The sequence below is a fragment of the Lissotriton vulgaris genome, chromosome 7 (genome assembly GCF_964263255.1).
Source record: "Lissotriton vulgaris chromosome 7, aLisVul1.2, whole genome shotgun sequence".
In the NCBI taxonomy this organism is placed as follows: domain Eukaryota; kingdom Metazoa; phylum Chordata; class Amphibia; order Caudata; family Salamandridae; genus Lissotriton; species Lissotriton vulgaris.
The window spans coordinates 1622269222-1622294717 of record NC_141695.1 but is presented as its reverse complement, the minus strand read 5'-3'; the positions used below and the strand labels follow the sequence as shown (position 1 = coordinate 1622294717).

The following is a 25496-nucleotide window of genomic DNA, read 5'->3' as shown; positions in this document are numbered from 1 at the left end:
CAAGTGTGTGTGTAACATGGAAAAGAAAAAAAAGCACTAAAGTGCTTTTTACTCTTTTTTCGCAATTTACCACCAAGTCAGACTTGGTGGTAAATTGCGACCAAATATTGCGATTTCGCAATTTCTAATTGGTTTATGAATTGCATTTAAGGAATCTCTATTAGAGATTCCTTAAATCCAATTCCTCGCAAATATGCGATTTCGGTAATAGCGATTTTTGCATTTGGGATGATGAATCCCAAATGCAAAACTCGCACTCCCAAAGGGCCAGATTCTCAGAATCTGGCCCTTTGCGAGCGCAAATCAGCTTGATGAATCAGGCTGTTAATTACCAACACCAGAACTTGTGGTGGTCTGCCACATGTTGGCACTGTTTGTTTAATTAAGGAAGAGCAGAACAACTGTTGTTTAATAATTCAATATATATTAAAAACGACTATTATCTGCAACCCAAGCCATTCTTATAGGTTTAGGGGCCTGAAACAGCCTGATTCGTCACAATTGTAGAAGTGTGATGGTTAGTAGTTGTGCTGGTGCTGTCATTGGCAGCACAGGCAGGGGCAATGGGTGGTGCAAGCAGCAATGCCTCCTGAGTAGGGCCCTGGTACCTATTAGTTTTTACAAACTAAGCGCTGGACAATGCTGATGAACTACTCACACCAGACGTGTATAAGCACAAGCACATGAGTAAACATAGAAAATGACTGAAAACACTTGCTCTCTCTGTCTCTTTCATTTTTTTTCTTAATTCAGTTCCCATTATGTGTTACATAAATGTCCATTATTATTAACATTTTTATCCACATGCATTTACATTAACGAATTGTCTCATGTAATATACATTGAACTCTGGAGGTTGTGTAGAAAAGATGCAATATCACTTGCACAGATTTTTGCTGTTTCTCATTGTTCTTACCGAACCATTGAACATAATTTGCAAATTTTTCTTTTGAAATGCTTCTTCTTATTAGAGAGGCTGAGAAGCTACATATTACAGTTTATATCCTAATCCATTTCTATAGGTGATCCCTCTGTGCTCCTGGGTCTGAGGGAGGTGTGACAGTGTCCAGTTCTGCTCGCTTAAACTGGTGACACTTACTTACAACAAGCAGAAAACTCTGTTTAATCGCTTAACTGATTGTCCTGTGAGTACAATATTTACAGAGGCATCTCTGAGCATATTCGTCTTTTTATTTGTTGATCCAGGTCTGTGAAAGCTCCCAAGTCGGCAATGCCAACACACTTTATGTGAAAAAATAATATGTAATAAACATACCTGGCGTAGACGTGAAAAAATAATATGTAATAAACATACCTGGCGTAGACTTCTCGGATCCGTATAATGTTGCAATGCCTAAAGCACCTGGTATTCCCAGGCAGTCTCCCATCCAAGTACTAACCAGCCCGAACCTGCTTAACTTCTAAGATAAGACGAGATCAGGTGCTTTCAGGGTGGTATGGCCCTAGGTAATGTTGCAATGCACTTCTCAGTCCTTTTGTCTTGGAGGAAAAAGAAAGGAGTCTTTTGGATGGCTATCCTATGAGCATCACTTGTACTGCTAAAATTACTTATCCCTCAGGTTACTATGGGCACATATAAAAATATGTATGGATTCAGACCTGCAAACTCAAACAAAAATCACTGTGTGAATAGGAGACTTGGAGGGGTGAGGCTTAATGCCATGAACTATCTGAGATGCTCTTCTACCACTTTCCCCTACTGACCTCCACCCTCCAAAACCCCCACAAGAGCCTGCTGAAGCTGCAGCCGAAGTCCTGGGGGTGTTTTTCACACCTCAATGGACAATGTCTGATTAAGACCCCAAAGACGAGCTGGAAACCCACCGAGTGATAGGTGTTCCAATTCATAAATGTTTTTTTTCTGTTGGTAGTTCACATGAGCTAGCAAGCTACTGAAAGTGGCTGTGGTTGTATAGGAATGTTTTTGATTTAAAACACTGATGTAGACAAACATTAATTCTTTGAAATTGACATTAGATGATTTGCGTTGAGTCTGAGAAGCAACACACACTTCCTATATATAAATATATTTTTAATACTGAGAAGGCCTTCATATCGCTCAGTTTCTCCTGTTCCCCTCCCTCGCCCTTCGCCACAGTTGTGTGTTTGGGAGGGTGTATGTTCGTTATGTATTCCATCCTTTTCTTTGTATTTTTTGTGAGTCTGAGCACATTTCTCCTTGGCCCCAATCCCTGCTACTTACGTAGTTTGGCAACAGAAACACCACGTTGCATTTCTGCCTCTGAATCCCGGCATTATTTCTAGGAAAAAGACTTTGACAGAGACGTTATTAGAAATTCTTTTATTTAGTGTTTTTGTTTCAGATTTTTTTCTGCAAAACTATCACTGTGACTCTAGGTAATATCTGTAAAACTGTTGGATTGTGAGGTTGGCTCTTTTGATGGTATGGCACAAAAACTGGTCCGTTAGCTCAAGTCACAATATCGCTTTTAGGAAGCTGTGTTTGTCCGGAGCAACCTGGCCAGTGTCCCGGTAGTAAAGACTGCACACAGGTAGCAAGAATAGTTAGACACATTTAGAAGATGTAAATTGTTAGACCACTTACGTCAAAAGCATTCACAGACACAAGATGCAAGCAGAACAGAAACTATTAAAGTCTCAACTTAAAGAACTAATTACATACCGTTTAAAACTGCAATCTTTGCAGACATATTAATTGAATGGAATAACATAAAATAAAAGGACATCTTTTAGCTGACAATGTGAAGTACGACTGGAAGACATAACAACAATATAGGAGAAGACGACAGGGGTGCATAGTGGCTCTGAGGCAGGAGTCGCCATTTTGTGCGCCTTACAGTGGTGCCCGTCCCGCGGCCTGCCTGACTCTGGGGGTCCCCACGTCCCTGAGAAGGGGAGCGAGTCTGCACTGGTGGCTGTCGCAAGGAGACAGCGGAGATCGAGCTGGTGTGTAACGGCGACCAGCGAGTGTGGAGCCGACAGAGACCCCTGGGCAGTCGCGGAGAGCTGGGACCCCGCGTGGGTGAACTGCGGCCGGGAGGCAGAGGCCTGGACGGAGCTTGAGAGCTCTCCCGCCGGACTGAGGGTTGAGCGGAGCTGTGGAGGCGGTGGCTTCATTCGTCGGCTGTGGCTGGCGTTCCGGCTGGGGAGCTTGCGAGTGCCCCCCGGTGACCCGGGCTGGAATTCGGAGCTGGTGCAGTTAGCGGAGGGGCAGCTGAGCTGGGCTGGCCCTGTGGAGCTACCGGAAGAGGTTTCGGCGGCGGGCCTCCTGATAGCGGGGCAGGCGGCCTCTGCTCCCTGGGGCTGCTGGGCACCGTGGCATTCGGTGAGACTGAGTGCGTGCTTTCCCCTCCATTCTGCTTCTCTGCGTTGAGAGGCCTGGAGACTCTGGCCCCTAGGTGCTCCTGCTCTGGAGGCTTGTGACCTAGCTCCGGTCCACCGCCCTGCTGTGTCCTGCTGCCTGGGGGGCCCGACAGCTGCCTGCAAGTCACTGCTGCTGCTGGCCGGCCATTGCGAGACGATGGGGGAGAGTCCAGGGCAGCAGCGCCCTCGGCCTCCATTTTGGGACTGCGGCCTTGAGGTGCTGCTCATTCTTCCCGCATTCCGCCCTAATCTGCCTTGCTGCCCAGAGGATGAGTGGACTCTGGAGTACGCCCTCTGGGAAGTGCGAGGGGGGTGTGGAGCAGCTGCAGTTGGGAGCGACCGGGGCACTAGGCGCGGGTGACAGAGGGCGGCCAATTCAGGATGCCTGTAATGCCATTTTGAGACCCTAACACGACGTTCAGAGACTGGCACTGCAGCGGGGGCCCCTTCCTTAGACTGTGCTGCTGCCCTGGGGCTTGAAGGGAGTTTGGGGGCGGTTAGGTGGTGCGCGGATGGCACTGTGAGGGCCTGTGTCTTCTGCTGTGAAGAGGTCCAGTGGAGGCTGCCCTTGTGACTGGTGAGCTGGAGTGGAGTGGCTGAGGTCCAGATTGGGCTGCAAGTAACGGCTTGAACCGGCGCATCACCCCCCTTTTCCTTTGGGCCTCCTGCTGAGTGGCCCCTGCGTAATGATCTGCCTCTGTTGTGTTGCGTGGAGGGCTGGTGTACTTTGTGGCTTGTGAAGTTGCTGAGGGGCTAGCCCTGGTCACGGTGAGACTTGGGGGGTGCCTGTAGTAAGGGCTCCCCAACAACTGCATATTAATTTACGTACTACGGTGCCGCACAGTGCCAGGATTGGGGGAGGAGGCGTCTAGAACGAAGCGCCCAAGGTGGGGGGGGGTAAAGCTGTGGAGCAGGTGGATAGCGCGACCCCTGGACTGACTCACACGAACTTTATGGACATACTAAACTCCTTGCATGTTTATTGCGGGGGCAGGGGAGGTCCACGGTGGTAAAAAGGGAGGGTTGGCTCTCTGCGTAGCGACTCCCTGACTTTGCTGGCCCGGGGGCGGGGGGTGGTGATCCTTGGGATTAACGGCGTCCCACTTGAGGTCTCATCTCTGGGAGGTGGGGTGGATAGGGGCCTCAGGGGGGTGGTGCCTGAGTCCTGGGGGGCTGGGAGGGGGCCGTGTGCACCTGGTCCTCTAGTTGCCTCCGAGCTTATTGTTAACTGGGCCTTGCGGGGACGGGGGCTGGGCGGGGTCCCTCCCGGGCATGCAGCTCCTGGTAGGTACAGAGTGTGCTGTTTGGCTGCCGGCCCGCCGCTACGGAACTGGCGATGACACGCTCCAAAGGGGGCAAAGCCGACCAGGCGGCGGCCTCCATGGACAATACGGTTGTGGCAATGTGGGGCAAAGCAAGAGTGTCGGCGCCTGCTGAGGGGCCACTGCAAGCTGCTGGGGACTCGATGCCAGTGACCTAGGCATTTATTACCTCCTTCATGTCCAAACTTAAAATGGAAATTGGCTCCCTACGATCTGAGGTACACCCCTGCATGTGGGAACTTCAGAAGGAAGTCACTGAGCTGGGGGATCGGGTGGATGGGCTAAAGAAAACGGTGGACACCCGTACAGACGATCAGGAGCAATTGTGGCAGCGCCTGGCAGCGTTCGAAGAACAAAACATAGACCTACAAGTCAAGCAGGAGGACTTGGAGAACCGGAGTCGCAGGAACAACCTCCGTATCCGGGGGGTTCCTATCGGGCAGAGGGGAAGAACATTATGACCTACGTGGGGCAACTCCTCTATGAGGTTTGGGGGGATGAGGACGCTTCCCCGCCGGCTTTGGACCAGGCCCACCGGGTTTCCGGGCCCGCGGGGAGACTGGGACTTCTCCCAGACATCTTGACACGGGTGCATTTCTTTACCGAGAAGGAGGCTATTTTAAAGGCAGCAAGAGACAAACCAGATCTCAGATATGAGGGGCACAGGATACAGATTTTCAAGACTTGGCACCCAACACCCTGCGCAGACGCCGAGCCTTCAAGCCAGTGACGGAGAAGTTGCGGTCCCTAGACATCTCTTATCAATGGGGCCACCCTTTTGCCCTCATCTTTCAGTGGGACAACAAGCGACGAGTAATAAGGTCCTACCGGGAGGCGGCGCAGCTGCTTCGGCTACCAGAGTCGCCTTTGACCAGCCCTTCTCGACAACGGCGCCGGGAGCGGGTCCCAGCCAGGCAGTCCTGGACCACAGTACAGCGTCACCGCCGTTCTCCTCCCCTCGATGAGCTAAACAAGACATCATCGCACACATCTGATCCCTTGAAGGAGACCGAGAGGGACTATCTTCACGCCCTTCCACGCCATGACTGACTGATCAGTGATTTGCTATGTTTTGAAACCTGCACCTCTGCTGATGCTGTCCCCTCCTCCCTGGGTCTGTTCTAGGTAGGGAACCCTAAGATGCCCTGTGACTGGGACAGTACAGTGTGGCCCTGTTGGCCTTTGTTGATACCTATTGCTATGTGGCCCAGTTGGCCGCCTTTGAGATTCTTGACCTCTTCTTCCTCTTTTAGCTCTTTACTGGTCTCTCTCCTCCTCTCCCTTTTTCTATCTGTGTGCAATGGGTGGGGGATCGGGCGGCTGCGGCCTCCTGAGTGGGTGAGGGTGGATTGGCCCCTTTATGTGTCTATGTCCCTGCAGTGGTGGAGTTGGGGGGGCGTGGGTGGAGCCCGCTTAGCACTTAACAGGACTGCGACCCTGCCTAGTCCCTTAAAGATTTTAACGCTCAATGTCAAGGACCTGAACTCCCCCAATAAACGGAAGCCAAACATGGCGCTACCTACTCCAGCAGAACCCGGACATCATATTCCTGCATGACACCCACCTGCTGCAAGCGGATGTGAAGCGCATGGCGCACCCTTAATATTCTCTCCTAATTTTGGGCTGCAGCAGACACTAAAATAGCGTGTGTGGCGATACTGTGCACTCTTGCAGCAACATATTCCATATGGCGACCCTCGCTGGTGCTGGGAGGGGATTTCAACTTAGTTTGGGACCCGGAGACGGATCGTAGCTGTTGTATCTTAGCAATTATGTCACTGTCTCATGGCCACTGTGCTCACTGGATTCCAGAGTGTGGAATCCAGGGAGCAGACCTGAGATGCACTGTTACTGAGGAAGCTGGTCCTTGATTGCTCCTGGGGTTGTTATACTGAATAAACTACTTTTCCTACTTTAACCACTGTCCTTCAAGTCATTTCAGTAGCGACACTTCGTTCAGTGGCACCGGGGCCATGTCCTCTGCGCTGCGCAAGCAGATAACGGAACTGGGGCTGATAGATGTGTGGCGCTACCACACCCAGGGGTTGAAGGACTACTCATTTTATTCTTGTGAGAAGTTGGCCTGGTATATGATGTTCACTATTCTAGTGAGCACCTTGCACCAGTCCATACAACCCTTATGGTGATGGTTGTAAAGTCAACCTTATAGACCAGCTATCCTAGAGGTAGCATGGACAGAGCAGTCTTAGGCTAAACTCAAGAGGGCATGTGAAGCCAGCTGTTTTACCATATGTAACCCCTTTAATACCAAATGAAAGGACACCACACAGGATATATATAAAATATATATGTGATTTATTACTACACAAACCCTCTGAACTCTTTATGAGGTCAGAGGTCTAAGCACAATACAAGATAATCAATTTAAATACAATAAATAGCACAAAAATACAGTAGGGCCCTAGGGGCGCGCTAAACCATATACTAAAATAGTGGTATAAGAACCACTACACGGAAAGTGAATAGGCCTAGGGCCAAGAGAATCTATGGAGCTATGCTGAGCTACCAAGAGTTAGGAAGCAGGAGGCCCACATGATGCGTGTGCAGTGTCTAAACACACGCGGGTTACCATAGAGAATGAATGGGAACGTACAAGTTGGTAACTAGTTCTTTTAGGGTACTTCTGACTGGACTCGGTGAAAGTTACTTGAAACCTAGACAGTTGGATAGGTAATACCCACAGGAGCACCGGAGTACTCGCGTTACCTCACCCACAGGAAGCGGGTACATAGGTATAAAAGTGTGTCGGGTTTCTTCGTCGAATCCTATGGAGCCTGGAGAAAAGATGCTGCAGGCGGCCAGGAGAGAAGTGTCTGGGTGGATCCAAGGGTGGATCGAAGTTGAAGAGGACCTGAACGCAGAGGGGTCAGAGTCTGGGGCACTAGCCAGTGACGTCACGAAGCAATCAGGTGCTGATGGGAAGCTTGTCTCTGCAGCCACGTGGACCAGGAGGCGTCAACAATGACCAGGAGTCAGGCACGGACTGTCTCACAAAGGCTCTCGCTGTTGGCGGTGTCGGCTTCAAGATTGGAGTTACAAGCCTTGGCAAAGCCAACCCACGCAGGAAACTAAGTTGGCTTCTTACTCAGACCAGCAAGGTCTGAGGGGCTGCTTCTTTTAAGAGAAGCAAGGGCCAGTCTGGAGCAATCAGACCAGTGGTGGAAATTTAAAGGATCGTCGCCAAGATGGCCACTAGCCAACGGGCAAGTGAACGGGCAGACGCATCAAGCAGGAAAATTGCAGAAGGGCCCCACGCAGAACTCGTGGAGTGTGCAGGGCTGATCTTCGGTGCAGATGATGCTCGGGGCTGGGGCTGCTCAATCACTAATGCACAGCTTCGAGGGTGCATCGGGTGCTGCACAATTGGCAGGTCGGAGACTTTTCAAGATGGCCGGTCCCACGTCTCTCGTCGCCTCCACGGGTCTCAGCTTTGCTGGGGCTGTGGATCGGGCTGTTGGATGTCTGGAAGTCTGGTTCTTGTCAGGCTCAGTGCTTGGGCTCCAGCGGGAGCGTCAACAAACCAAGTCATTGATCCCTGGGTGGTGCCTGCTTGTGCAGGGTGGTCACTCCTTGACCACAAGGCAGATTCTTCAGTCGTCTTCTTGCAAAGTAGATCAGTGAAGGTCCAGAGTTTCATTTCAGAGTTTCAGTCAGGATAATCTAAAGTCTTGGGCTATGCATGGGACACCTTGTGTGTCCCAGGTAGTGTCTCCTTTCTCTCAGCCTTGCCTGCCGTAATACACAAAAGCCTGTCTGGGGTGGTGCTCGCACCTCCCAAGTCAGGAAACCTATTGTCCAAGCCTCCCTCGCTGGAAGGACTCCCAGCAGCAGGAAGTCAGACTTGTGTCTGTGGCAGCAGCATCCATTTTGTGATGCTGAGGCTCTGGTTAACTTTAACCGGGAATAGTAGGAACAACATGTCTTCTCCCTCTAGAATGGTGGAATGCTACCCCCGTCGCCAGAACTGGCGAGGGGGTAGTATTCTAAATTGTATGACACCTTACTCGACATGTTTTGATAAAGCCAAACCAGAGTTAGCATTTAACCGCGAGGTTCATAATGCACTTAAGAGTATATGGTATGGCAATATCCTAGAACAGCTATAAGGACATGGCTCCGAAAGCTGCAGACAAGCTCAGCTCATGCTAGAGCACCATCTCACATAAAACCAAGCACTCTGACTCCAGGATTGTTAGGGCATGCCATAGGAGTAACTTATAGGTATATATGTGTCTAGATATAAGGTTAGATATAGGAATACTATATCTAAGCAAGGGGTGGTTACACCATCTTGCCCCAGCTGAGTGATCAGCCAGTTGTGTCAATTTGGATGGCCAGCCAGGGGTGGCAAAAGATATGCTGCAGCCCCTGGTAGGCCTTGGGTGCAGCTATGCCCTGGGTACCTATAGTACACTCTACAGGGGCTCATAAGGTGACCCAATATCCAATTGGAGATGTACCTAAGGTACATGGAGTCCATTTTACAGAGAGAGCAGATAGCCTGGGGCCCAGATCAGCAGGATCCCAGGCCAACTAAGGCGAAAACTAGCTAAACAATTCTCATGCCCATCGCATAGATTACTTATTTTCCTTGCACGCCCTGGTGCGGGATGTGCTTGGAGCCTCCATGTCGGATATCTTGCTGTCTGATCAAGCCCACGTCGAGCTGCTCCTGCAGGACCCGGCCACTTGTCCTACCCCGGGAGGCGCAGTGGTGCTTGCCGCCGAGTATTCTCCGGGATGCAGCAGACGTTGAAAGCATCTGGGCCGCCATTGACTCTTACTTTGCTAGTAACGTCCTTCCGGAGACACCCATTCCCGTGGTGTTGGACGCCTTTAAGCCCACGATCCGAGGCCACATCACCTCTCTCTCGATTGCACGAAGGCGAGGGGCTTGTAAGTTGGAGGATAGCTTGGCGAAGGACATAAAGCGAGCTGAGCTAAAGGACCGGGTGCACTCTTCTTTGGAGTCCTGGCGGCGACTGGCAGCTCAGGCTTTTGCGTACTAACAAGGCAGAGCACTCCTTGTTGGCGCTGAAGCAGTGATATTTCGAGGGAGGGGATAAGGTGGGCCGGTTGCTGGCGGCGAGACTGAGAGCGCGTGCGGCTAGAGTCCACATAGCTAATATCCATCTGCCGGATGGAACCAGGGTTATCTCGGGGTGAGATAAATGTGAGGCGTTCCGGGATTACTACGCCGCCCTGTACCAGGGGGAGACTCCGTCCCCAGATGTGGTGGCGGCTGTCCTAAATAGTTACGAGGGGACGCCTTTGCACCCACTCTGTGCGAAGGCTCTCAAGGGCCCTATCATCGAGGAGGAGATAACTGCAGCCACGAGGGACCTTCCTTTGGGGAAAACACTGGGGCCGGATAGCCTACCCCTGTCCTTTTATCGCATGTTCCAATCACAGCTTCACCCCAACCTTCTGTGGTTGTTTAATTCTTTTACGGATACAGAGGGGCCGTCTTCTGACATGGGCATGGCGGAGATAGCGCTGATACCAAAGCTTGGGAAGGACCCCACGCTCTGTGCATCCTACCGTCCCATAGCTCTATTAAATACCGATCTTAGAATTTATACTAAACTACTCGCAAAACGCCTAGATCCCTATATGCCGGGGCTCGTGGATCCGAGTCAGGTCGGCTTCATCCACAATCGGTAAGGAGCGGACAATGTGCGTAAGCTTGCGCATCTTGTGGGGAAAGTGCATAATTGGAAGCTTCCGGCATGCCTTCTCTAGCTAGACGCGGAGAAGGCGTTTGACCGGGTGGACTGGACCTTCCTTCGGGCGGTCCTACAGAAGTTTGGGCTACGTCAGAAGATGATCACGAGGATCATGGCCCCATATATAGGACCGCAAGCCCGGATTCAGGTTAATGGTCAGCCGTTCTCTATCCATAGGGGTACAAGGCAGGGGTGCCCTTTATCACCCCTGCTGTGTGCCCTTGTAGTGGTACTCCTAGCGGAGATGATTTGTCGGGCACCCGATATTCATGGAATCCCCCTTAGCGGTGGGGAAAACAAGGTGGCGCTTTTTGCGGATGATCTTATCCTCACTCTCACGCGCCCTCGGGAATCCCTGACGGCACTGCACGCGGTACTATGCCTTTTCGAGAGGGCCTCATGTCTCAAGATCAACCACGATAAGTCTTGGGCACTTAATCTTACCATTCCGAAAGAGGAGATGACCCCGCCTGAAGGACCTGGTACCCTATCAGTGGGCCGCACAGCACATTCGCTATCTAGGCTTCCTGCTGACCCCATCTTTGAAAACGTGGACATCGGTGAACTGGCAGGAATGTCGGAGAGCGGTCCTTGAAGACCTGCGGAGGTGGAGACCTCTGATGCTGTCGTGGTTGGGTAGACTCAATGCTATCAAGATGTCGATCCTCCCTAAAATTTTATATCTGTTCCAATGTCACCCCACTCCTATCCTGCTCCACGGTATACAAGCCTACAATGTTTAAATCACAAATTAGATAAAGCAGGGATATAGTATCCAACATTATTCATTTTTATAAAGGTTGAACAGTGCCCCTGGGGAGTACGGGAGGAGTGATATGGTGAGGATAGTGAAGGTGGGGATAGTGACAATAAAAGCAAGCAAAAGTCTCAAATAATTATGAGTGAATTGTATTATAAGTAGAGAAAGTGGTGACACAGACTAATCGATCCTGTTCATGGGTGACAGGATCTTTAGGAACCAAGAGGTGTTCCCGGGGATAGAACCAAGCTCTTTTGCGTGCTTTTGTGACTAGTCGCCTCGGATATCCTCGCTGTTGGAGACGTTTGGACAGGTCATCAGATTGTTCTAAATAGTGCTACTTAACGGAGCAGTTCCTGCGTATGCGCAAAAACTGTCCAAATGGCAGATTGTCACGTAGCGCTCGAGGGTGATGGCTGTTGTACTGTAATAGCGAATTTCTCTCTAATGGTTTACGGAATAATGTAGTTAGCAAATGGCCTTGGTCAACATAGATGGTGACAACCCTCCATTACACCCCAGCCCCACGTCTGAGACTATGTCAATTATGCAATACATGGGGCATGTGTTTGTTTAAACGGACTATCTGGATTTATCATTGTCCTTATAATACAATTTACTCATAATTATTTGAGACTTTTGCTTGCTTTTATTGTCTCTATCCCCACCTTCACTATCCTCACCATATCACTCCTCCCGTACTCCCCAGGGGCACTGTTCAACCTTTATAAAATGAATAATGTTGGATACTATATCCCTGCTTTATCTACTTTGTGATTAAAACATTGTAGACTTACTATGTGTATTATTTCTAATTAATTTTGGTTAATATGTATGTTTCCTTGCTGGGACCCATTCCCTCTCAATAGCATTGCAACCCAGGTCCCAGTGACTATTCATGGGTAAACCCCCCCTCTAGCTTTACCTACTTCGTGCAGACGCTGGTCTGCGAGGTTTCTTCTCCTTTTTCTGATTAATTCAGAATTGGCACACTATGGTCGAACGAGAACTACTCTCTTACTCAGAGGAGTACATCGAAAAATTATTGGAAAATCCGGACAATATTTTTCTTTCTACCAATGTTCCCACTATAGACTTTTCTCTCAAAGACAAAATATCACGTTTAGAACGGCTGGAAAAGAAACGGGTCCGTACCCGCTGGCACGGCCATTTACTCACGAGATACCTTAAAGAAAACATCATTCCTATAGGTTTACAGATCAAGATTGAACCAGCTATTTTCGTCGAGGTACCCAAGTTCAAGGAAGGATTCAGCCTCGTGGCGAACAACTGTTCATGCCACTGGATGGTGTTGGGGGTGGAAACTGCCGCTGAACAAATTCAAATTATTTCCTCCGAAATCCAAACACTCAAAGCAGAAATTGCAGCTGATGCCAACTTCGCCAGCGCAAAGGAAACCTTGAGCAATCTGGAGGCAACTTTGAAGGACTTCGACCTAACCACTCAAAATCGCAAACTTGAGAAACTAGCCAGAGACATCAGGCTATACGATAAGAAAAAAACGTACCCATATCTCCAAGATGACTACTATCGTCAAGATACACAAGGGCGATTCACCAACAGAGGACGTGGTAACTACCGGGGTAGACGTAACTTCACGACCTTCTCCGACTCGTCCTACAGTTCCGAGGGAGAACAGGAACAGCCAGGGCCCAGTTACTCCTACAATTACCAAGACTACGGATACCAGCAACCCCAATATATTCCTCCTCCTTTTTTAGGACAACGCCAAGGAACATGGCGACCCCCCAGAGGAAGAGGCAACTACAGTACGAGAGGCCAACAACGGGTCAAACTCAGAACACCAACAATTGGGAGTCGGGACGTGGTCAAGCTCTAAAACAGGTCCACTTCCAACAGGAGCAACATGGCGAGAGAGTGACTCGCAACAAGACCTACCGCTGGTAGTTACTCTACCCGCTGATAACCCTGTCATTAATATCTCTCAGTACCCTCTCAACGAGGATGAACTAAAAGTACTCAGCAAAGGACTATCTTATGTCCCTACAAACAGACCTGATCAGTTTACAGTACGTACTGAACTCTTCAAATTCTTTCGAAAAATTCGATTGAAATACTTCTTCAGGAATGCCGGTCCGTACATCAATCCCTCCTATACAGGTTTGAGGATTCCTTCCACCTTTGTCCCCCCGTCCTGCACCATGTCCCACAAAATACTTGCTTTTGAGGCGGTGGTGTGGAGGGATGTAAATACCACCTTGCTTGAAAAAACCTTTACCAAATATAATACCAGCAGAACTGAAAAAGCAGCACTCCAGTCTCTTGCCAATAATAACCAGGTGGTGAATAAACCAGCGGATAAGGGCGGTGCAATTGTAGTTCAAGATGTTTGTAAATATGAAGCAGAAATCAATCGTCAACTCTCTTACGGCGCCAGCTACCAACAACTAAGATCTGATCCATCCCAAGCAATAGCTCTGGAAATCCTGGAAATAACACAGGAAGGGTACGATTTGGGCTTCCTAACTAAATATGAGTTTGACTATGTCAACCAACAATGTCCACATCTAGCCACCATCTATACACTCCCCAAGATCCACTAGAGTATGGTGGACCCACCCGGACGTCCCATCGTCTCCGGTTGTGGATCCATACTCGAGCCACTGGGTAGATACATCGAATTCTTGATCAAACCTCTGGCTGAAGCCACACAGACATATCTGAGAGACACTCTCCACACGATTAACATTATTGAGAACTTACCTTTTGACTCCCAACACCAATTACTTGCAGCATGTGAAGTAGTTTCTCTCTACACTTGTATTCCCCAACAAGAAGCCCTGGCAGTCGTAACTAGATGCCTACAACAGAGACCGGCGCCCATGCAAGTACCAACTGAATTCATCATTGCCTTGCTGAGGATTGCGATGACCAAAAACTTCTATATGTTTAAAAAACAATTCTTTCTTCAGACCCAAGGTGTAGCGATGGGGGCTCCCTTCGCTCCGGATGTAGCCATTCTCTATATGGCAGCCTTTGAAGACACCACTGTTCTGTGTGCACATAACCCATTCAGAGATCACATTCATCTCTGGATGAGGTACATCGACGACATCTTAATAATTTGGAATGGTGACCAAACAGACCTGACAACGTTTCATACATGGCTCAATGACCAGCTACCTCACCTTCAATTTACTATCCAGTCAGACAACCAAACCGTCAACTTCTTGGATATCACCATCTATGTTGACCAAGGCCATTTGCTAACTACATTATTCCATAAACCATCAGAGAGAAATTCGCTATTACAGTACAACAGCCATCACCCTCGAGCGCTACATGACAATCTGCCATTTGGACAGTTTTTGCACATACGCAGGAACTACTCCGTTAAGGAGCACTATTTAGAACAATCTGATGACCTGTCCAAACGTCTCCAACAGCGAGGATATCCAAGGCGACTAGTCACAAAAGCACGCAAAAGAGCTTGGTTCTATCCCCGGGAACACCTCTTGGTTCCTAAAGATCCTGTCACCCATGAACAGGATCGATTAGTCTGTGTCACCACTTTCTCTACTAAGAGCAACAAGATCAAGCGGATCATAAATCACCACTGGAAATTGATATCTGATGACACCCAGCAAGCATGCACTCCGCTGCATGGTTTCAAGAAAGCTAAAAGTGTGAAAGACCATGTGGTACGCTCTTTTCTGCCCACTCCTGACCAACCCACCCTAACATCGTTATGGAATCTTCCGCCCATAATAGGTCACTTTAGATGCGGCCATTGTAAAGCCTGTGACTCCACGATTCAGACGAAAGAATCCAACATAATCATGTGAAGGTGCAGCTTAAGTCATTCAGTAATTGCAACACACTGAACATCATTTATGCAATAATCTGCCCATGTGATATAATCTACATCGGCCAGACACAACAAAAGGCGAAAGTGCGCATCCTTCAACACATGAGCAGGATCAGGTGTGACGTTGTAGGTGCACCTCTGGTTGATCACTTTAGACTGACTTCTCATTCTCCTGAAAGCCTCAAGTGGGTGATACTTGAAAAAGTGACATTAGGACCCCGTGGTGGTAATATTGCCACCATTCTCAACACCCGGGAACTTAAATGGATGTTCTTTTTTTAATCGATCCAATCAGGCCTCAATGAATATGATAGTTCATTTTCACAACTAGCTATCCTACCTTAAACCTGTCCAAATGTATTATCATTACGAACTGATACTTGCTGAATTGTTAATATACATGTACGGACACGGATCCTCATTTGATCTGGTCACCAATAATGCAATGTTCTTGACCTCAACTGTGATATACTTTCTTGTGACCTAACCAGTTTGCTTTCCACCATCCTTTCGCAGGTACCCATCGGTCCAAGAATCGAGACTGCTCTCTCTCTCGGTATAAATATAGGTTACTCTGTTAGGGCAATAAGACTTTTACTTCATGACAATGTAATATGGCCTTACCATCGTGTGATAGGTACGCCATCTGTATATATTAATGGAATTACCCTTTTTCCCAACTACAATTTGCTAATTGTTGTTGTAATTACACCTCCCACTTTTTTACAATGGACACATCATGCTTTCATTCAACAATTTATTTTTTGGTAAACATATCGTGGCTATATCGAACTCTGACAGGTACACCATTGACCATGAATCTGTTTTACCCAACAACTTTTCTGAGCCTTGATCTAATCTAGATTCCCTCACTATCCCGGACATTATTACACACCCCTATCCCCATTCCTGATTCCGATTTAATTTTATTTTATTAATATATTCTAACCATCATGAACTACAATACATCCAATTCTTCAATTGTTTGGATGATGATTTATAACTTGAACATATACCGATAACATGTTCCTTCCATAGTCTTTTTACTATGTCTATACGGAACCCTTCACCACGTGGCTCCGTTCCCATAGTTACTGAAGAATTATCAGGAAGCCGTGCAGCCAGTACCCTTTTGGCTGGGATTATGCCGGTTTGACTTATACACCGGAGCGTCTTCAAGATCGGTAAGCCCTTTGACTTACGTGGCGTCGTTTTTACCACGCGCTGCCCAGCGTCCCCGACGAGCGCGCCAGTAACTTATGCCATGCTCCTTTTCATTTTATTTTTTAGCGGGCGACTCTGGAATGAACATACAGTGCCTCGCTATTTGGGAACAACCGTCACTCATTCCCCTTCCCCGGGTAAGCCATCAGGGTGACATTTTTTGATTTCGGATACTGCTTTCAGTCCCAATATGAAAAGATCCACTTAGCCCCTCATTATTTGTTTCTTCAGACACTTCGTTTGATGAATTCCTGCCCAGCGTTCCCGGGCCATTTTTCCGCTCCCCCATTAGACAGCCCATTGCAATTTGTTTTTAATCTTCTTAGGGTTCATTGACAGCGGAATCCATTCTACAGATGAGCACCGATTAATTGAGGTATGCTCTTCACAGACCTTGTGCCCATTTAAATTATCTATTTTTGGGTTTGTAATACATGAGTTAGTAATTTTGTACTCCATTGTTAATACTAACAGGTTGCTAGCCCCCCCACCAGTCCTGATGAAGACCCTGCCGCAAGGTTTCTACTAATTCCTGCCATCCAGTGGGTCGAACCGTCGACAACCCTCCATTACACCCCAGCCCCACGTCTGAGACTATGTCAATTATGCAATACAAGGGGCATGTGTTTGTTTAAACGGACAATCTGGATTTATCATTGTCCTTATAATACAATTTACTCATAATTATTTGAGACTTTTGCTTGCTTTTATTGTCAATATCCCCACCTTCACTATCCTCACCATATCACTCCTCCCGTACTCCCCAGGGGCACTGTTCAACCTTTATAAAATGAATAATGTTGGATACTATATCCCTGCTTTATCTACTTTGTGATTAAAACATTGTAGACTTACTATGTGTATTATTTCTAATTAATTTTGGTTAATATGTATGTTTCCTTGCTGGGACCCCTTCCCTCTCAATAGCATTGCAACCCAGGTCCCAGTGACTATTCTTGGGTAAACCCCCCCTCTAGCTTTACCCAAGGTATACAAGGCCCTTTATCTGGGGCGGGATGAGGCCTCGATTCTCTCAGAAGCTCCTCATGACACCACGGTTTAGGAGGGGATTAGCCTGCCCTAATGTAGTGGACTATTACTGGGCCTCGCACCTCCGCTTTGTGGTGCAGTGAGGGGTGCGGGAGAGTGAGAAGGGACGGCTGCATATGGACCGAACGGTGATGGGGGGAAAGCAGTGTTGTGCCCCTCCCAAGAGGTGGAGAGCCTGCCCCCACTCCCCATGCCTGTATCTGGAGGAGCTTACGGCCCCATTGTGTACACTCCTGCTTGCAGGAGCAGGCAGGGAAGAAGAGACTGCAGGCTCCTGTGGCCACATACGGGGATGCCGGCTATGTGGGGAATTGGCGAGGCAGCCACGGATGGGCTCTCTGAGCTGCCCCCACTGTGTAGAGCATGCTGGGGTGCCCAAGTGGGATAGGCCACCCATGAGATAAAAAACACAAAAGGAAGAAGGATACGCCACGCGGCACAGCAAAGAAAGAGACAGGAGCTAATAATCTAATACGCATGCTCCCAAGGGAGCACCGCCTAATGCCCTGTGGTAACTATCCAAAGCTTTTTTGGTTGTTTGTGTTCCAGGGCAGTGGGGCCAACACCAACATTGGAAGAAGAGTGTGGGGGAGCTGCAGGAGCGCCGCAGGACTGGTAACTGTCCAAAGCCTTTTTAGCTGCATGGTGGTCCTCTGTCAGCAGCGTCACCACCAACATCTGAAGAAATGTGTGGGGGAGATTCAGAAGCAAAGAGCTCCAAGGGAACTTAGTAAAGTACTGACCCCCAAAGTATGGTGGGTGTAGGAAAGCATTACCACCTCAGCATTTTCTGTTGATTTAAAGGCACTCCCCAGCTTGGAGCATATGATCTATAGCTGGGAGTGCTAGGCCCCCTAGGGAAAACGTCTATGTTGCATGTTGTGTGATCAAAATGCAATGCCCTCTAGGGGCTGTTCTTAAGATTGCATTTTATGGTTTGAGAGCAAATAAAAAGCACACCGACACATATGAAGTACATTTTTAAATGCTTTATTGATATAACTATGTTGACAGTGATTACTGATTAAAGTACATATGCTTTATAATACACATGGGTAATATTCATTATTGCATTTACTCCAAAAGCAAAGATACTTTTGACATGTAGTTTGGTGATCTCGAAGATTTACCTAATGTGTTTATATGACCCTCTAGGGGGTCATAGGCTATTACACAATGTCATCAAAGGTATCTCCTTATGTATATTTGTAAATTATTTCTCATCAGCTTGGGGAAAGGATCACTTGTCCTGCGTCTGCAGGTCTGCAGGTTGGTAACTGGGTGTCTCCCAATAAAATGACCCTCATACACGTGTTTTTTGGTTATTTCTTTCTTTTGCTAGCGGTATATGATGTGTACCCGCTTCTTTTAACACGTGCGTGCGTAATTCTTGGGTCAATTCTTTTGGGTGCACCCTCCACCAGGAGGCTTTACCTTTAGTTTAAGGCAGTAGTGATCGTGAAAAAGTGGTCAGGAAAGTGGTGAGTGGTTTAAAAATAGTCCGGACAGCCAGTAAACGAAATTTATTAAGTCTGGATTCAGACTATTCTAAAATAGTAATTCGTGCTGCTGTGGAATCGATTATGGATTCTGGCGCACTATAATGGTCTAATAAAGTGGTCGACATGTTTCAGCCCTATTTGACAACTAGTCAGGGGGCTTTCTTCAGGACCAGGGGGTGAAATAGTGAACAATAGTGAGAGAATAGGTAAATTGTAAACTGATTCTTCAAGTGGTGAGAGGTCGCAATGTACCTGTAAAGGAAAAAAGCACACAACAACTGGTACGGAGAAAAGGGGGAGGGAAATGGGGAAAGGAAGCTTAATTATGTACAAAATGTACACATTCAAAATCATTTGATTTTGAAGAAAGAAACTGTAAAATGGCAATACTTTGCGCAGAATCACGTTCATTTCAGGCGTCAACCCAACCCTTCTCATGCTGCAGTAGCGGATGGTGATTTTGCTATACTGTAGTGTTGTGCCCTTAATTTTAAATTTATAATAGTGGTCTTCACATTCCTCTTACATGGTGTTGTGACATGCTTGTTTTACAAAGAATGTGAGCTTGGTGTATTCATTGTGTAGTCTTTGTGATAAAAAGATGGTATATTTATTATTACACTAAGTCTCGTTTTTTAGCCATAAAGATAAGGATAACGAGAATTTGTTTTTTTGACACACACTGTACCGTGATACTTCAAAAGACCTCTTTAATTCCCTCCGAAATGGTGTATCAAAAAGGTGGTTTAGGTGTGAGGAAGCCTGGACCCGTGTCGGGTTTTTTAAAATTATGCCTACCTCTTTGTTTGTAGCTTATTGCTTCATCGGGGAAGAGGGGTTTGTGAAGAGCGAGGTATCGCTAAGGAAGGTAAGGCACGATAATTGTTAGATTGGGTGGAGTGTACTTGCGCTTTTCGTTGGTCGGATGTGCGGCGCCTCCGTCTTGTACCTTCAGCCTTCGCCTCTTCGTCTACAGCATGTGCTGTCTCTGCCTCAGTTCACCCGGAAATGGTGAGGGCAGTTGGACCGGATGTTTTTAACTCCTGTATCGTGGAGATAGAGGAAATCTTTACATAATGACTCGTATTTAGAAGAAATACTTGTATTCATATTTATGATAATAGCGCAAGATTGCAGGAATTTATTTCGCAATATCTTGCGATCTTTTAGAGGATTTCATGTATTTCTATATGACGCCAAATGTTTATTTGGAATTGACAAGGGGTCATAAAACCCTAAAAAACGTGGGTTCTTAATACTTAGGAGTATCCTTTGTGTCACAAGTGATACCAAAATTATTTTGGGGCTTTTGTGGTTTTTTCTACAGTTTAGAGAGATGGTTTTCAGGCTGGGGAGTTAATGTGAAATTTTATCAAGGTGTTTTGGATACCTCAATTGATCTTATTAAAATCAATTATCTATTGAGGGAAAGACAAGGGATTGAGTCATTAAGGCCAATGGTGTCTGTTTTAAGTCTATGCACCCAACGCTGTTCTTTTTCGAACAGGATTTTGGAGGCATTTCTGTCTATGGTTTCTAAGGTCTCTAGTATGACCCACTGCAGGTCATTGGCCGTGTGTCCCAATTCCTTGAAATGTGTGGACATCTTAGTTGTTGTTCTTTTGCAGTTTACATTGCTGCAATGCTCATACAGTCGTTGTTTTGCCTTGCGGCAGGTCATGCCGATATACCTCATCTGACATGGACAGGTTATCATATACACAACATGGCTAGTGTTGCAGTTGGTATGTCTCTTTAATTTCCAAGTCAGATCAGGGAGTAATTGTAACTCTTTAGTGGGTTTTGTGGTTTCACATGCTGAGCAAGTTCCGCAAGGGTAATGACCTGTTACTGGGACAGTATTCCATATTCCTGGTTGTTCTTTTCTCTTCTTTGGTGGCGGTCTGGTGTGTACTAGCAGATCTTTTAAATTTCTGCTTCTTCTATTTGCAAAACGAGGTTTTGGCCAATCCAGGTTATTTGATGTAATTATTTTCCAGTTTTTGTTGATTATTTTCTTGACCATATTTGTGACTGGACTATAAGTGGTGACGCATGTGGTTCTATTATCCTGTGTCTTTGGATGTGTTTCCAAAAGTGCTTCTCTAGGTTGATTACGCACACGTTTTTTACAGGAAAGGATCACTTTTTTAGGATATTCTCGGACTGTAAGTTTGTCGCAAAGGTCATTTGCTTGATCCTTGTAGTCACTTGTCACACTGCAGTTTCTCCTGAGTCGGAGAAACTGACTGTAGGGGAGGTTCTCCCATAAAGGTCGAGGGTGGAAGCTTTTAAAAGACAATAAACTGTTTTTGGCTGTGGGTTTGAAAAATGTTTTGGTTTGTAGAGAGTTGCTTTCTGCAAAGATGGTTATGTCTAGAAAATCTAGCGTCTTCTTATTGGCAGTGTATGTAAATTTCAAACATTCGTCTTGGTCATTAAGCCACCAATGAAAATTATTCAGGGTCTGGCTGTCTCCTTTCCAAATCAGTATGATATCGTCTATATATCTTTTCCAAAAGATAATATTGCCAAGGAAAGGGTTATTTTCATTTTGAATGAACATGTCCTCAAAGTTGCTTACATATTGACCCGCCACGCTCGGGGCAAATGTACTGCCCATTGAAGTTCCATGACGTTGGAGAAAGAGGGTATCTTTGTACATGAAAAATGTTTCCATCAGGGCCAACCTGCAGCATTCTAGTACAAAATGTCTAGGGGTTTTGTATGGCCAATCATTACTGAAGAGAATAGTCTCGAGAATGTCCAATGTTTTTTGTTGTGGTAGGCTCGTGTAGAGACTCTCTACATCTAACCCTACTAGGAGCATTGGCCCACATGCATCAAGCATTTTTGTAGTCGCAAACGGTGCGATTCCTTAAAATCGTCCGTTTGCGAATGCAAAAGTGCTTTTTGGGATGCATGAAGCAATTTTAGAATTCGTAACATGTTTGCGAGTTCTAAAATTGCGGGTGCTTTTAAGAAGTCGCAGATGTGCGATTTCTGAAAAGCAATGCATCATTAAATTTAAAACTGTAAATTCGCAATTAGGGTGCCAAATTTACCGAGTGGTTGAACCACTCGGTAAATTTGGAAAAAGTGTTTAAAATGCTTAAAATGTTTTTTTTTCAACATTCATGTTTCACACACACATGTCCTTAGGACATGTGTGTGTGAAACATGATGCGAAAAATACATTTCAGGGGTGCAGGGGGGGGTCCTTTGGACCCCCCCCTGCACCCATGAAATTTTCAAAGTGCCACTCGCAATTCCCATTGACTCCTATGGGCCTTTTGGCCCATAGGAATCAATGGGAATTGCGAAAATTAACTTAAGAATTCGGTATTCATTTGGGATTCGGTAAAAATTGCGATTTTTACCGAATCACAAATGAATACCGAAAATAATGATGCATAGCATTTTGCACTTCTTAATTTGCGATTCCTTATTTTTCGCAAATTAGGAAGTGCAAAATGTCACAATGATGCATGTGGGCCATTGTGTCTTCAGAGTATTCAAAAGTGCTAAGTAGATTTAGGAGATTTCTCGTATCTTTAAGGTACGTGGGAGTTTTTTGAACTAGAGGTCTCAAATACTGGTCAGGGAATTCTGACAGTGGTTCCAAAATGGAATTGATTCCGGATACAATTGGTCGTCCTGGGGGCGGTGTTTTTCCTTTATGCGTTTTAGGTAGGGAATAGAAGTATGGTATTATCGGTGACTTGGTTTCCAGGTAGTCCACTTCTTTTTTAGATAGCCAATTGTTGGCTTCAGCTTCCTCAATCATGAGTGATACTGTTTTTTGTAGGCGTGCTGTAGGGTCTATTGTGAGCACTTCATAGAATTTTGTGTCAGCTAGTAGGTCTGTACATTGTTTGTCGTATCCTTCTGTAGTTAGTAGTACTATGCCTCCACCCTTGTCTGCCGGTTTGATTATGATTTCTTTATCATTCCGGAGATCAGTTAGGGCCCGTTGTTCCGCCTTGGTGATGTTCTGGAAAATCTTTCGGGGTTGTTGATTCAAGTCATCCAGTTCCTTCATTATGGCCTGTTTGAAAGTACAGATTTCGATAGGGACTTGGGAGTTTAAGGGACAGAAGTTGGATTTGTTCCTCAAGGTTGTGTCTCCTTCTTGGGGTGGTGGTATTTCATCCTTAAAAAAGGCTTTTAGTTTTAAGGTACGGCAAAAATCAGCTAGTTAGCATTTTGTTTTAAAGATGTCTATTTTGGGAGTTAGTACATATCCAAGACCTTTGTTTAAGACACTTATCTGGTCTTTTGTAGGGATTTTGTTTGTGAGATTTATGATGAGGTCGTTGGACTGGGTCTTACCTTGGTCACACTCCTGGTTTGGACCTGTCTTGTCTGATCGGACCAGGTTACTCCTTTTTGTCTTGTTCGGCGATTGTTTCGGCCGTTCCCTAAAAAAAGAATTCCTTGTTGGTAGTTCTGGCCTCCTTGTGTCTGCATTTGATAATTTAGAGGACGTTGGAAGTAAGGGTTTGGCCATCCTTGAAATAATGGGTTGAAAGGATGGAAGGGCATTCCTTGTCCACTGTTCTGGAAATACGGAGGACGTCCTGAGGTATTGTAGCCTCTTCTATATCCTCTCTTATTTCGAACGTTTCCTCTGCCTCGGTTTGACTGTTCATCCCCACTCTGGTCTGAACTATTGTTAGATGAGGCACTGCTAGAATTAAAATTTATGGTATTCTCATTTGGTTTGTAATCCTTACTGCTGTATGGATGAATTCGTTCTAGTGAGAACCTCTTGAGTTCTTTTGCCAGTTTTTGTAGCTTTGTTTGGGTCAGGTATTCTTGACTCTCCTTCATCTCTTTATTGATTTCCTCTAGGCGAGTTTTATAGATGGTTATATTGACGGTTTTGTTCAATTTTGTCTCAAGGATTTCTATCTTTACTGTTAGTTCATTAGTTAGTCTTGTTGCAGTTTTTATTATTAGGACTAAATAGTCTCTGGTACACTTCCAGGAGATGGCGGACCAATCTTTCCTGAAAGCAAGGTCCTTAAGAAAGATTCGGGCGCATTTGTTACCCATAATCCTCTTGGTGCTGCATTGACCCAGAGATATTCAGTCATTATTATTCCATGTACGGCCGTTCGTACTTGTTCTTTCTTGGCTTCACTTAACTCATCCCATTCCGCTGTTGAAGATAGAGTCTGGGTGAGGTCACCCACCACGAGTAGTGGTGGTCTGGCAAGTATTTCATCGATATCCTCAGAAGTATAACTGAGTCCAAAACTTTCCGCCATGATGAATTATCTAGGCAGGGTGAATGTTTTAGGGAGTGAACGTTTATTCAGTTCCCTACGTAACGATCTCCCACAGCTGTGCGCTGCTTGACATTGATAATCAATTAAGGGGGGAGAAAGAGATTAGATCCTTTCAGTCTCCTATTCAATTATTTCTCATCAGTTTGGGGAAAGGATCACTTGTCCTGCGTAAACCAAGGTCTGCAGGTTGGTAACTGGGTGCCTCCCAATAAAATGACCCTCATACACGTGTTTTTTGGTTATTTCTTTCTTTTGCTAGCGGTATATGATGTGTCCCGCTTCTTTTAACACGTACGTGCATAATCCTTGGGTCAATTCTTTTGTGTGCACCCTCCACCAGGAGGCTTTACCTTTAGTTTAAGGCAGTAGTGATCATGAAAAAATGGGGGGGAAAGTGGTGAGTGGTTTCAAAATAGTCCGGACAGCCAGTAAACGGAATTTATTAAGTCTGGATTCGGACTATTGTAAAATAGTAATTCGTGCTGCTGTGGAATCGATTATGGATTCTGGCGCACTTTAATGGCCTAATAAAATGGTCGACATGTTTCAGCCCTAGTTGACAACTAGTCAGGGGGCTTTCTTCAGGACCAGGGGGTGAAATAGTGAACAATAGTGAGAGAATAGGTAAATTGTGACCTGATTCTTCAAGTGGTGAGAGGTCGCAATGTACCTGTAAAGGAAAAAAGCACACAACAACAGGTAGGGAGAAAAGGGGGAGGGAAATGGGGAAAGGAAGCTTAATTATGTACAAAATGTACACATTCAAAATCATTTGATTTTGAAGAAAGAAACTGTAAAATGGCAATACTTTGCGCAGAATCACGTTCATTTCAGGCGTCAACCCAACCCTTCTCATGCTGCAGTAGCGGATGGTGATTTTGCTATACTGTAGTGTTGTGCCCTTAATTTTAAATTTATAATAGTGGTCTTCACATTCCTCTTACATGGTGTTGTGACATGCTTGTAAATTAATTCATAGTATTTAGTAGTGTGTGTGCAATTAATGTACTTTTTGTTTTTCAAAAGAACAAACACAGACTGTACAATTAGTTATTGAGTGTTATTACTGTGTGCCGGCGAATGGTGATTAGTAGCCCACACCACCTCCCTTGCGTAGACATAGGACTGCTCTACTCCAACTGTACCTCAAGATCAACACCCTGGACGACAATAGTTTGCTTAACACTACTCTTAAGACCACCCAAACATGGCTGACAGAGAATCACCTCAAACTGAATGCTTTAAAAACTGAATTCCTCCTTATTGCCCCACCCGCCAAAGTCCCCATAATGCACAACTGGATCAAACACCTTACAGCACTCAACGTTCAACCAACCATTGTGGATTCAGCTAAATCATTGGGTATAACTCTGGACTGCAA

General features: G+C 46.3%; 1 pseudogene; it reads right to left on the bottom strand.

Annotated features, from left to right (window-relative positions):
- Positions 1-1351: 1351 nt before the first annotated feature.
- Positions 1352-1469, bottom strand: LOC147706119 (5S ribosomal RNA; annotated as a pseudogene).
- Between the last annotated feature and the right edge of the window lie 24027 nt (positions 1470-25496).